Genomic DNA, 13,876 nt, shown 5'->3' with positions numbered 1-13,876 from the left:
AAAGAGGAGACCATGAAAGAGACTTTAGGTTATTGTGACAAGAATCACATAGACTGGAGTAAAATCCAACAGAAGCTTATTTTCTCACCACAGGTCAGTGCAGTGTTCACAGGCAAGATGTTACAGCAGGTACACAGAATCTTCCATACAGTCCTTTTAGTGGACCCCCAGGTTCAGGATCTCTAACACTAGTCACTCCTCAGGCCTATAACCTGTGCGACTAATTCACAGTCAGGATCATTGTGAATTTGCACTGACACAACTTTAAAGTGGCTTACAAGTGATCCCAGGAAAACTTGGGCTGGATCTCATTACCATGCTGTTTATTGCTCCAACTTTGCACAAACCTGCTGCTCCACATAAACCTCATGTGAAAGCATGCTGTCCCTGTCACATTATATAGCAACTTTCTGTTGCTATATAATGTAATCACTGTAATTTTTCCATACATAACATCATACAGAGTATCAATATAAGAGCAATATGCAATTTTCAGTATTAACCTACTGCAACATAGTACATGGTGCCCTGTGCCAGAAAGAGCATTGGCGCTCCCCTCATTTTTCAAAGGGACATAATGCACCCAAAAAAGGGCCATGGCCTCATGGGGAAGGGCTAGGGAAGAGAAAGGGGAGGCCAGGAGATGCTGGGGATGAAATAAGAGGAAGCAACAAGTGAGAATTACAAAAAACAGAAATTTTACAGACCAAAACAACAACACCCCCTGCCCTGCGGTGCCCTGTGCGCACTACCCTAGTTACGGCCCTGCATAAGATTATCACACATCTTCGAACATAGAGCCTCTAATGTAATTTTGAATGAGCGCCCGCTCTGAATCAGGGCGTTTTTTTGGTGCATCCTCCTGGACACTCGCATAGCTGTGGGTTACCACCCACAGCTTATGCGAGCGTCCATGATGATGGTCGCGGTCGTCAAGACCATCGCGACCATCAGACTTGCAACGAGACCCTGCGGTAGGGTCTCGCTGCCACAAGCCCTGGAGCAGGGACTGGCTGGCAACTTTTAGCCTGGAGGGCAAGTCCAGGACACTGGCCCATAAACAACGGCTTATCCTGAAATAGAGATTGCGAGGTCTCGCGCGCAGACCGACCGTGAGAGCGTGTCCTAATCAATGGCTCAAATAGGGGTGTTAGTTTCAATACATACACTAAATATAACATTATAAAAGAAAAATAAAATTGTGGATATTTCTCAAAAATAGAGACAACATGGGGACCTGTCAGGGCCGATGCTCGGCGCCCCCCTGCAAACTATAAATTTGCGCCCTCCTACAAATGCGACAGACAGTGGATGACGCTGGGGAGAGGCAGTGGGTGACAGTCAATAGGTGACATTCAGTGGGTGACACTGGGAAGAGGCGGTGGGTGACACTGGGAAGAGGCGGTGGGTGACACTGGGGAGGGATTAGAGGGTGACACTGGGGAGGGATTAGAGGGTAACACTGGGGAGAGATTAGAGGGTGACGGAGAGGGAAACAGGGAAAGGGAGTGGGTGATGAGAAGCAAACAGGCAGTCTTCACACCACTCCGCTTCACAACACTGCCCCCATCAGCATAGCCCCCCTCAGCACAGCCCCTCACATCACAGGCCCCCCTCAGCAGAGCCCCTTACTTCACGGCTCTCCTCAACACAGCCCCTCTCATTTCCCCGCCAGTAGTCAACTTTGTTACTTACCTGTCGTGTCATGCACAGCAGGGGACTGGCGGTGACAACGCGGGACTGGTGGCGGCAGCAGGTGAATTGGCGGCGACATCGTGGGCGGGACTGGTGGCAGCAGCAGGGCTTTGGCGGTGACAGCGCCGCCGCGTATCTGAACGGACGGGCCAGCAAAGTATGTGCTCAAGTGCTGTCTGCCTCCGAGGAGAGGGGAGGGACCCGGCCAGGGGGCAGAGAGGCAGTCGGCAACATAAACACTAAACTAAGTTGCAGCAAGCAAGGAGAGCACCTCTCTAGCATGGCGCCTCCCTGCAATGCATGCTTTGCTGAGTGTGTTTCCGCTGGCCCTGGGACCGGCCCAGCGTGGACCGGCCCGGGGGGCAGATGGCAACATGCCCCCCGGCCCAGCCCGCCAGTGCCCCAAAATCACTCCCACTGACATCACTAGTGATGTCAGTGGGGCCGGACCCAGACGGTAGGCGTTCCCATGGGAACGCCTCCGTCTGGGCAGCCACGCCCCGGCATGCCCACCAAAGGGGGCGTGCTGTCACTCACCATCGACAGCACGCCCCCTTTGGTGCAAGACCACGAGCGACGGCTTCCCCATCGCTCGCCGGGTCTCACGCATGCGCATCGACCCGCTTGCGAGCGTCCTGCGCTCGCGAGCGGGTCTGAATGAGACCCAGTGTCCTAGGGCTCTATTCATTATTACTTAATTTCTACAAAAGCAAGAGAAAATTAATACTCTCACCTGCTTTTGTAGAAATTACATTTTCGGGCCATTCATCAACAAGGTAATGCAGGAGATATCACAGATATGTCCCGGTTACTGTAGGGGGGCAGGAATTCATCAAGCTCCGAAAATACAATATTTTTGGAGCTTCACCGTGGGAGCATTTGCCATCTTCAGATGGCGTTTGCTCCCGCTCACAGCGCACACCCCGTCCTTCCACCGGATGCTGGGGCTTTAGTGCCTGCATGAACTCTAGTTCTGGCTCACTAGTTTCACTGCTCCAAAAGGATGAAGTGCTCTGGCGCTCGCGACGAGTTGGAATGTTAATTATCAGGGATAATTAACAATGCATAGAGCCTCTAATGCAATTTCAAATGGTACAAAGACTGTGAATGCCGCTCTTTGATTACGGGCATATATATCGGGTAAAATAATCAATAAATATATTTGTAATGGGGCTATTGTAATGAAATTTTCACCAAATGTCAGCAACAACCCATGCAGTCCACACATGCAGAGACATCAAACCATAGATGTCCATAATAAAGTTATGTGTAATAAATTGAAATGCAGGCCCAGCGACCGGGGGTACCCAGGGGTACAACTGTACAGGGCCCCCGGAGTGTACCTCTGCCTGCACTGCTGCTGCAGTGATCAGCAGGATGCGGGCATGTATGGGGCCCCTGCTGATCACTGCAGCAACAAGTCCAATCAGTCGCGGGGGGAAGCAGGGTGCCGACACTTACTACTGGCTGCTGCCGGGGCTCTTGGAGAAGCTCAGCACTGTGGTAGGAGCGAAACTGCATGATGTCTCAGCCAGTGATCCGAGGAGTCTGATGTAAGTGGAACGGTCTCCTCAGATCACTGGCTGATAGAAGGAGTCATTAGGCAGTAGCCCCGCCCCCACTCCAGTGCTCTGCCTCTCCACTTCTTCCCAGCAGCAGCAGTAGTCTGGATGGAGGAGTACTCAGCAGAAGCTGCCCAGGAAGCTCAAGCAGGAGAGGTAAGTACTGCCTAGGAGAGGGGGGGATGATACAAAATGTGGGATTGGATTGGGAAGCACAGTAGGGGATGGGCGAGCAGTGTGAGAGGGAATGGGAGAGAGCAGAGTGTGGGATGGGGGTATGGGAGAGCAGAGTGTGGGATGGGGGTATGGGAGAGCAGAGTGTGGGATGGGGGTATGGGAGAGCAGAGTGTGGGATGGGGGTATGGGAGAGCAGAGTGTGGGATGGGGGTATGGGACAGCAGAGTGTGGGATGGGGGTATGGGACAGCAGAGTGTGGGATGGGGGGATGGGAGAGCAGAGTGTGGGATGGGGGGATGGGAGAGCACAGTGTGGGATGGGGGTATGGGAGAGCACAGTGTGGGATGGGGGTATGGGAGAGCACAGTGTGAGAGGGGGTATGGGAGAGCACAGTGTGAGAGGGGGTATGGGAGAGCACAGTGGACAAGGAGCAGACAGGGTTAAGAATCTTGTTGTCTTCTACAGCAAAGGTCTTACACACAGCTCACTACCTGGGTGTGATTGATTGGTGCGTGTGAAGGTATAAAGGATCATGGGATCCAGTGGGCGAGGCTTCAGATGACATCAGCCGGACAGTAGAGGGCTGGTGGGGTATAGCTAGTGTTAGGATACCATCACAGATTTACAAATGTGATGTTATAACATTTGTGAGGAGTAAAACGCCATCTGACATAACCACCTGGTGTGAAGAGTCGTTCCTTTGCAAGCAGTCTTTTACAATATACACTACCACAGCAATGGTCAAGCCTCCCACATCACTAGTCACACCCCATGTGATACACACAGTACAATAGGCCATTCAGAAATTTCAGCTTCAAGCCCATGTGGACCTTATGCTGGCCATTCACCTACGAGATTTTGGGCCGATACCCCAATTTTCGACGCGCCGTATGATGGATCGTGTGGAAATGGTGTGTTTTTTGTTTTTTTTTTAGGTTGGAGACTATGCGTGGTCCCGCAGCCGTCAAAACGTAGCAGTCCATCTTCTCCATCGTGTTCGTATGCTGATCGTGCCATTTTTTCAGCATGCGGTGCATCAGAGTGGCTTCATTTGTTTAGAAAAAAAAAAGGACTGATGCACGCACGGGTACTGTAGATCCGTGATGCATGCATCGGTCTGTAATAAAATAAGCACAGATGCAGGGATGGTTCAATGAGAACCATCCGTGCATCCATGAAAAAAAAAATAATAAAGTGTTTAAAAAAAAAAATACACGGCGTGCATTCCCTCCCCAAAGAGCAACCAGCCCCGGGCATTTAGGGACCCAGTGCTGGTTTGACAACATACGGGGACAAAAGACGTAGGGGTCCCCCATAGGCAAACACAACCAGCACCGAGTTAGTCAGAACCAACCCTGGTTGCCAAACTACGGGGGATAAATGACGTAGGGGTCCCCCGTATTCTGCGTAACCAGCACTGGGCTCTGATCCGGTCCTGGTTCTGGAAATACAGGGGAAAAAAATGGAGTAGGGTTCCCCTGTATTTTCCAGCACCAGACTTTTTCTAGCGGGGCCCGATGCCACAGCCAAGGAAGCCCTTTCACCGGGTCCCCCAGCCAGAGCATCAGCCCATGCTGGGGATCCCTGGGGAGCTGGGGACCCCCCCAATAAAGGGGTCCTCTCCTCCAAGGTGGCCCAGGCTGATAGCCCGGGGCTACCCCCGCCACCCCTGGTGGCGGGTTGATAGTTTATAGGTGTTGTGTAAACATTGTTTTAATAAGTAGAACTGCAGTTCCCAGCAAGCCTCCCTTACATGATAGTACTTGGAGAACTTTTTTTCACAGGTACAGTTTGAATAAATATACAGATGCATGCATCACAGATCTACACATGTGCCTCAGTCTTTTTTTTTTTTAACAAATGAAGCCGCCCACACGACGGACGCACGATGCATCGTATCGTGAGATCGCATGTACATCCTGTGTCAATCGTGTGGCCGGGACTGCCAGGAAGCTGCCGGGGAATTGAAGGGCACGGTGAGTCGCGTCGGCACTCATCATGTAGGTGTATGGCCAGCATTAATCTGGCTCTGATCAACTGTCACACTGCACCTGCACTGGCAGTTACTAATTTCCTCTCACCAGGGCTGCCAAGACAAATCCTGGGCCCCGGGGGGTTGGGGGAGATAAAAAAAAATAATATATATATATATACACACACACACACACACACACACACACAAACACACACGTTGCTCTAGGGTATTTATGGCCTCTTCATTTTGCCCAAGTATATTTTATGATCTGTGTGCTGCTGGAGGATCCCGATCCCACTTTCATGTGTATGCTGGGACACACATACACTGACGGCAGCAGCAGCAGCACACTACACAAATAGACAACCACTGACCCAGCCCCGGGGAAACATAGAAGGCTGCTGGGAGTATGCAGCTGGAATTGGGGGGCTTGCCCTTTGCTTTCCCCCTCTCTCTTGGGTGCACAGTCTCTGGCTGCTGTTTTGTAGTGGCTGAGCTTACTTTGAGCCGATTCTATGGCAGCCGTATGCAGCGCATGACATTTTCGATGGCTATAGGACGGGGAGACAGGACAGGATTTTTTGGGCCGCAGTGCATAGCAACCGTATGCTATTGTCTGCAGTGTATCTCAGCTGTAATCAGTTACAGGGCACATCCCCCAAGACCCCATTATTTTGTATATATATATGTAGATCAGAGAAGGACTCATTCTTAATAGGCAAGAGGGTGCACGGTCCTAAACAAAACATAAACCACTAACACTTCCTGAAGCAGCAAAGTGTAAAAACCAGCACTCACGTTTAGTAGGTAGAAATGTTCCTTTAGTCACATAGTGATAAGCAGCAGCGCTGCAACAGCCCGACGTCCGTTTCATCTGTAATGTCAGTTTTCCGCAGGAAAAAAAAAAGTGAAGTGCAGCGGGCTGCCCTGGCCCCCTGCTTTGCCCGGGTAATCTGTACCCTCTCCCCTCCCCCCCCCCCCCCTCTCGGCGCCCCTGCCCCTCACCATATTTTCATATCCCATAGCCTCCAATGTTGGTCTGCAATGTAAAAAAATTAAGGCTGCAGACGTACTTCAAGGTCCATTCTTCCGCCTGGGCAATGCCGGGTATCCCAGCTAGTGTATTATATGACAGCTGAGAATTATGGTCTGTATATGTGGTCTGATGACTCTGCGAAAGCTGTACGACAGCTTCCATTGCAATAATATCACACAGATTGCCATGTTGAATGCATTATTTGCATTTTTTTTTATGCTGAGTGGTTGTCACATCAGATGAAAATTAGGGCAATCATTTGGCCATTTATTAGAAGCCAGTTTCATATAATTACAATAAATGAATAGTATAAATGCTAATATAAGAAACTTATTATTGATTGATCCACTGAGCATCAGAATTCACAGGAAGATACTGCAGGTCCAAAAGTTAGTCCTCAAGAACCTTTACATGGATGATGTATTAATGTCTATCATTAATCCCAAAATTTATTTCCCTTGCACCTCTTTAGCAGAGGTTCCAGCTATAAAATAAACGTTAATAATTAGCATGTTAATAAGCATGTTTTCATGGTAGCCCCACAAATTAAACACATTTGGCAATTTATTGTATACAGTAGTTGTCATACTACTTATAACAGCCTATGGAGCCTATTTATTAAATTCTCCTGAAAATCATGTAGAAATGTATTGGGGCAATATTATATGCTGCACTACTTATTAAAATACACCGTCACAGCTGCATACAGCGTTAATATATGCTGTCACATTCTTACACCAGTAATATTGCACAGTGATATAAGTCGAATTTTAGACACACCAGTATAGTTGATGGCAGTTTTCCCACGGTGAAAAAACAGACCTGCATTCAGAGTCTCTCACCTCCATGTCATTACTATGTATCAGGAATCTCTGCCTTTATCACAAACCTTTTTTTATCTGGGGTTGTTCATTGCACATAAAGCTAGTTTACTCGGCCTGTACTGGTCAGTGAGCTATTGTAAAGCCCAATATCTCAGTAGCAAGTGAAAGCCTTCGTAACCAAAACAATGTATCACTCACAGGATTCCAGAACCACAAACACTGAATACAATGGTTGCCTTTCTCTGTCACACAATTAACATGGCAGCGTTTCGTAGAAACAAAATTCAGATTTCAGTTGCTTTCCAGTGGAAATTTTGCAAGACTCTAGTTATACAGGAGCGGATTTAGAGGTGCACGCAAATCCCATCGCGACTTAGATCCTGTACGCAGTGGATGAGTGAAAATATGCAAAGGTCGCAGCCGCTGGGATTTGGACTGAGATGTCCACTATCGAACACTCAAATCCGCCGCTTGCATACAAAGACCCACCACCGGTTGCTCAGAATTTTCTGTAGGAAGAAAGCCGCCAGTGGATTACCCACTGCGTATGAATTCGCAGGCACAGACACGCCCCCAAAGCAGTTGCGACAAGCCTGCATTTGAGTTGCCCCCCTTCGTTACGTCCTCCAAATGCTCCCTGACTGTCAATCACACTGCTTCCAAGTCCTCACTGTGACTGCCATCGGTAATATGACTTGGCTAATGTGTAGTGCGCCTCATATGCATGCGGAGCATACATGCCTACCCTCCCGGTTTTCGCGGGAGGCTCACGATTTTTTAGGTAACACCCCGCACCCCCAAAAGGGCAGGCACTTCTCCTAGTGAAGTGGGCAGAACGGGGAGATTTTCTGCAGTGATCGCAGGTCCCCGTGTAGGGGGCGGGGCTTAATGACGTGATTCTCCATGAATCGCGTAATTTAGTCCTGCCCCATATTTACATTTAAGCCAATCATGGCAATTTTTCACGAAGGGGGCAGGGCTTAATGACATGTCCCGCCCCCGTAACAACCCACCTGCTTCTGCTCTCCAGGCTTCTCCCGGGGAGGAGAAGCAAAAGGTAGCCAAGTATGATGCAGAGTATAAAAGAAAAGGCGTTCAGATCCACAAACATTGGCTGTGCTTGCACCTCAGAATCATGCCCACAGTAGCTTTTGTTAAAATACATCTCAACCACTATTACTAATTACTCTGTAACCCAGCCAGTAATTCAGGAGACACAGTAACCTAACTGGGGTAAAGTGCAACAAACACACACGTATGAACCTTTTTTTCAATATGAAACAAGGTAGTGATAATCCATTTCTCCTGCGTTTTAAGAAGAGTTAAGTTGCAGATAAATAACTAATTTCTCCTGTGTGGTACATCTCTTTGCGCCGGTTACCACTCTCCCCATGAACAACTATGCAGCGCCTAAACTTAGATTAACACTAGAGGGGTCTTCATTTCTCATCATTTTCTCTCTCCAAGCTTTGATTAAGTACTAATTAATCAACTTCTAACCTACATTTGAAAGGCATGAAGAAAATTAAAGTTATAGTAGGAGCTGATTGGTTTGTACTTTATCTCTCACAATTTCATCTCTCTCCAAACTTTAAATAAATGCCACCCTTGGTAACACCAGCTTCAGTTGGCGTTACCACCTACAGTATACCAGCAATGGGGGACCAGTGAAGCCAGAGAGGCAGTATGCAGTGACACAGGGCCTGATTCAGCAAGGATCACTATTCTGCTAGAACGCACGCTTCGCAGTTGCTAATATCAGCGATGATATGTAATGTTTGCAATCACACTGCGATCACAGCCTAACATACGGATGCCCACTTCCCCTCACTCACATCCGCATACTTTGGCAATATAGAGAAATAATCGGTAACATCGGAACCATACGCACAGTTAAGGCAGGTCAGACCTCACTCAGGAATTGCTAACTTCAGCGCATGCTATGGGACCTCAGGAGGCGTCTGGTATCGCAGTGGATAATTTATGCACGCCCCTGCAACGGCGTTGCAACGCACTGGCACACCTGCGTTCACCCAACCAACCCCCCATCACCACCCACAAACGCCACTTCCTGTCAATCACTTTGCTCTCGGTCTGCGTAGCCTCTGCAAACGCAGTTCTCATCGCACTTGCTAGTTCACGCACCACGATGCATGCGCTATGCGAATTAATCGACCAAATGCGTGCATCTTTGCTACTGCAATCCTTGCTGAATCAGGCCCACAGAACGCACCCACAGACCCACCAATGATAATTACAGCTCATAGTGTGGGTTTAGAGAAAACATATATTACATAAATTAATATATAGCGCTCCTCACCCTCACTAATTTCCCATCTCAATATCTGTATATTCAATGCGTCTGATAAAAGCGCAGTGATTTTATGTCATTTTCATGCATTTCAAATATATTGTTGAAACGATGAGTATTTAATTAACCCATTTATTTCTATTTGCATGAAAAGACACCTAAGAAGTGGTTGCTAGCAGGACATATCTGGAGATCAGGACATCAGATTAGTCCCTCTATAATAACAATGGTAATATGTAAAAGGGGTAATGTACAGGGAATCGGTATGTATGTAGGTCACCGGGCTGCTAACTACACCCCATGTATTCAGGGTTGGGTAGTTATACTGTCTCCAGTTTACCCAAAAAGGTCAGTTTTCTATAAAATGGTTTATGAAGAAGCCAAACACCCTGCATATAGAAATTTCCCCATGGTACCAGTTATAAACTGGGCCAGGTTTCAAGACTGTAACATGTTCACTGTAAGAAGATATATCTTACACCTGGGTCCTATGTCACTATGGGTGTGTACGGCTTAGGTCACATTCTCCACACTCAATTTCAAATACAAGCATTTGTTCTACATGACAAACAGCACTGACATTTATCAGGGTGACAGTACTATTGTCTCTGTCACCTAGAGTGACACACGTACAGGTATGGCACACACACCCCTATATCCTATACAAAATATATCCTATACAAAATATATATAACAATGAAATCATTCTAAACAGTTGTATTTCAGAGATGGTTAGTATCTACACATAGGAACCCCCAAATTCACTATTGCCGACTGTCAGAGGGCGGAAATGTTCAGTTAATTTACATTTAGATATTTGTTTTCAGTTATACCCAATTCCTGCTGTTTTAGTGGTAACCGTCCTTTACCTGGAATGACAGATTTCCCTTTTCAGAGCCTCTATGGATGACTAGGTTATGAAATCTCCTATAATGTATGTGGCTTAAGTAACCACCACACATCAGTCCAGCCTGAGCAGACACTTGTCAGCACGCTGAGCAAAAACAACAGACAGAACCCAGTACAGTTCAATAACATGTGCAGGGCATACAGTACCTCCCGTCTCCAGATCCCACGCTGCCTGAAGTTACAGGTGTCTGTCCTTCCCCAGGAAGATGACTTGGAGCCTGCTATGCACACACCTGTATCAGGTGACACAAAGGACTATTTGCAGAGGGAGTGGTTAAAAGGCTTTTTTCCCCTTCTTTTGGAATTAACACTTTAATAGCAGAACAAATAGCAGTGACAGATCTTGCCTGACGCATATACGTATAATACCACAAGGAATTAACAATAGCTTATTCTCAAGTATTAATACTGTAATTGAAATAGTTTTTTTTTATAAAAATAAAATGAATTGTAGCAAATGCATTTCCATTGTACAAGCCAAGTGATATATTTGTAAGTGACTTTTTTCCTAGGTGACAATCAATTTCTGTCTTACATATGTGACCACAGATAAAGGCATGTTTGTATATGTGGGTACTCAAATGTACAACTGATTAAGGGTAACATAACGCAAATACCCCATTACTTCAGCACTGTCAGTCTTCTGCCCTCATAGCAATATACAAAACTATTTATCAGACTTTTGCAACTGAGGATGTCTATTTAATAATATCATGTAGAAGACCTCGGCGCATTACATGGCATGCTTATCGTACTTCGTAAATATGTATTATAAATACACTTTTCAAACAAAAATGCTAACATAAAATTAAAAGAATAAGACGGTGAACACAACAGCCACCATATAAAATAAGAGAAATTATGCCTGAAGATTAGGGCACATTTACCTGTTGTCAGTTGAAGCTATCAGGCAAATCTGGAGTGTTGAAGGGACTGAGCATTTCAGCAACAACCCAGATGTATTATGATACAACAATAAGCTATTTGACAAGTTGGGAGGACAATGCAGAGGACTGTAAAAATATAAATAGCACTGTACTGTGGTCAGTTTCATTATGCTTTTCATATTTTGTAAAATTTCTGTTCTCACCGAATATGGACTGCGGTCAGTATTAAGAGAGCAGGTTAAATACTCACCATCATGGGCCAGTCAGTAGTAGACCCAGGTTAGACACTATATTGTAGCTGTATGTATAGATGTCCCTTATATAAGAATGCCAAGTTAGATATATCTATATACTATATGCCTAATTGCAATATAATGTCCTACTCCAGAAGCCAAGGTTACTGCAGCTATGGCTACAATAGGAAATAAGTATGAAGAAGGAACGGAACATCATGTACAAGAGGAAACGGATCATGTAGTTACATTACAATCCCTTACATACAAGTCTTCACTATTACTGAGCCAGAAAGATGAACTGAGAAATATTGAAGTGTGTTACATAAAGAAGATGTAGTAAACTAGATACAGTAGTTACCAGCAAGGAAGGCTGATGAATAATTATGGAACTGTTAATAAGACAAGTAGTATGATGTAAATGTAAAAATTCGAAAATGGGGGGTTTAGAGACCCCACACCTTGAAAGCTCATGTGTCAGAGTAAAGACAAGTTTTGCAGCTTTGTTAGTTAATGAAAAGCCAGATGAGGAATGTGGGCAGGGTGTGAGGGAAAGGTGCAGCTTTTACATAGGGCAGTCTTGCCTAACATATGTATGTAGGTATGGTTACTGGTAATGCTGTTTGTCAGCAGAGTTGCCACGTTTGAGATGCTGGATGGGTGCACAGGAAAAACACCCACAGCTAATTTTAAAATACATTTTCCTCTTATAAGGGCCAACTTATCAAATTATGCTAAATTATTTTGTTTATGGGCCTGATTAAGCAGTGTGCACTGCCGATTGCAGATCCCCAATTATGTGCAGAGTGGGACCAGCGAAAATGCACGCGGGCCCCCGTAAGCCTCTGCCTGATTGACAACCAGAGGCATTTGCGGGGCGATGCGGGGACGGCCTGTGTTCCCGGAAATGGACGCAGACTTCCTGGCCTCGCAGGCTGACAGGATCCAGCCAGGCTGTGGTAAGCTTCAGCTACTGCAGGCAGACCAAAGGGGCAATCATTGCAACTGGTTACGATGGTGATCCCAGGCTGTGAACTTGGTCGCAGCTCTGGGATCGCAGCTGCAGTAATGTGGTGTCGGACACTTTCTGCTGCATTTGCATTTTTGGAGGACGGAATTGGACAGCCGCTTGTGTGAGGCTTTGCAATACCGACCTCTGCTGAATCAGGCCCTATGTTAGCCAACGCCATGAAGATGGCCATTAGCCGCTTTATCCTACAGGGGAAGCATGGCTAGAGGGTGATCATCTGAGAGACAAGCTTAGCCTTTTGGAGCTTGTTAAATAGCCCCGTCTTGCTGTTCCCATATAGAACCATAGGCTTGATCCTGAGTTGTATGCTAATAGCATCGCTGTAACGTCTTATTTTATTTATTACCAGTTATTTATATAGCGCACACATATTCCGCAGCGCTTTACAGAGAGTATTTGCCCATTCACATCAGTACCTGCCCCAGTGGAGCTTACAATCTATGTTCCCTATCACATGCGCACTAGGGTTAATTTGTGTTGGGAGCCAATAAACCTACCAGTATATTTTTTGGAGTGTGGGAGGAAACCGGAGTACCCGGAGGAAACCCACGTAAGCACAGGGAGAATATACAAACTCCACACAGGTGGGGCCGTGGTGGGAATTGAACCCATGACCTCAGCGCTGTGAGGCAGTAATGCTAACCATTACACAGTCTTTGCTAAAATATGCTAATGCTACAGGAGGCATCTGCAGAAACAAAAGACACTTTCTGTCAGTATCGCAGATCCAAGTACTGTGTCTGAAGAAAGTGGGCCTTTAGGCTACAATGGCAGTTTGATAATACAACTTTAACAATTAATATTGCATACAGGCTAGAGATGTGGCTTGAGTATACACACATGCTATTGTATGAGTAAGGTATGCCTGATGCAAATGCTACTGGTTTTGAGCTGGACGCACCTTCAGTTGTGGCCTAAATGAACATATGCATGTAAATCTGCTTCTTCTTTTTAACGTGCCACTTTTCCTACACATGTTTAAAGCATAAACGAACTCAACATTAAATTAGCCCCTGTATCTGCAAGATCTTAGAAATAACAATATTTTATGTCCAAATCTGCATTTCCCTACTGTGCATGTGAACGAAAAAAGTGTACACATACATCTACAATATGTATATTTTGGCATTTCTTACACTTACGGGTCCTTATTAGAGATGAGCGGTTCAGGTTTGGCTCAGATTTTCCCGTCCAAGTTCGGATCTCAGAAGGCAAAGAGATTGCCATCTTTCTCGGA

The 13,876-nt window shown here is 46.3% G+C and overlaps 1 protein-coding gene and 1 long non-coding RNA gene across 6 annotated transcripts in view; both read right to left on the bottom strand.

The window, feature by feature from the left end:
• LOC148524158 (rho GTPase-activating protein 27-like) overlaps positions 1–13,876 on the bottom strand; it is a 143,650-nt gene that overhangs the window by 61,747 nt on the left and 68,027 nt on the right. The window lies entirely within an intron of this gene.
• LOC148524159 (uncharacterized) lies at positions 10,639–12,109 on the bottom strand. Its single transcript, XR_015878382.1, has 3 exons — positions 11,627–12,109; positions 11,377–11,502; positions 10,639–10,722 (listed from the first exon to the last, which is right to left on the bottom strand). It is a non-coding gene; the product is annotated as an uncharacterized LOC148524159 (long non-coding RNA).

This window comes from Taudactylus pleione, unplaced genomic scaffold (genome assembly GCF_031769625.1).
Source record: "Taudactylus pleione unplaced genomic scaffold, aTauple2 ptg000121l, whole genome shotgun sequence".
In the NCBI taxonomy this organism is placed as follows: domain Eukaryota; kingdom Metazoa; phylum Chordata; class Amphibia; order Anura; family Myobatrachidae; genus Taudactylus; species Taudactylus pleione.
The sequence above is the reverse complement of the archived record's forward strand: the minus strand, read 5'-3'. Positions and strand labels throughout refer to the sequence as shown.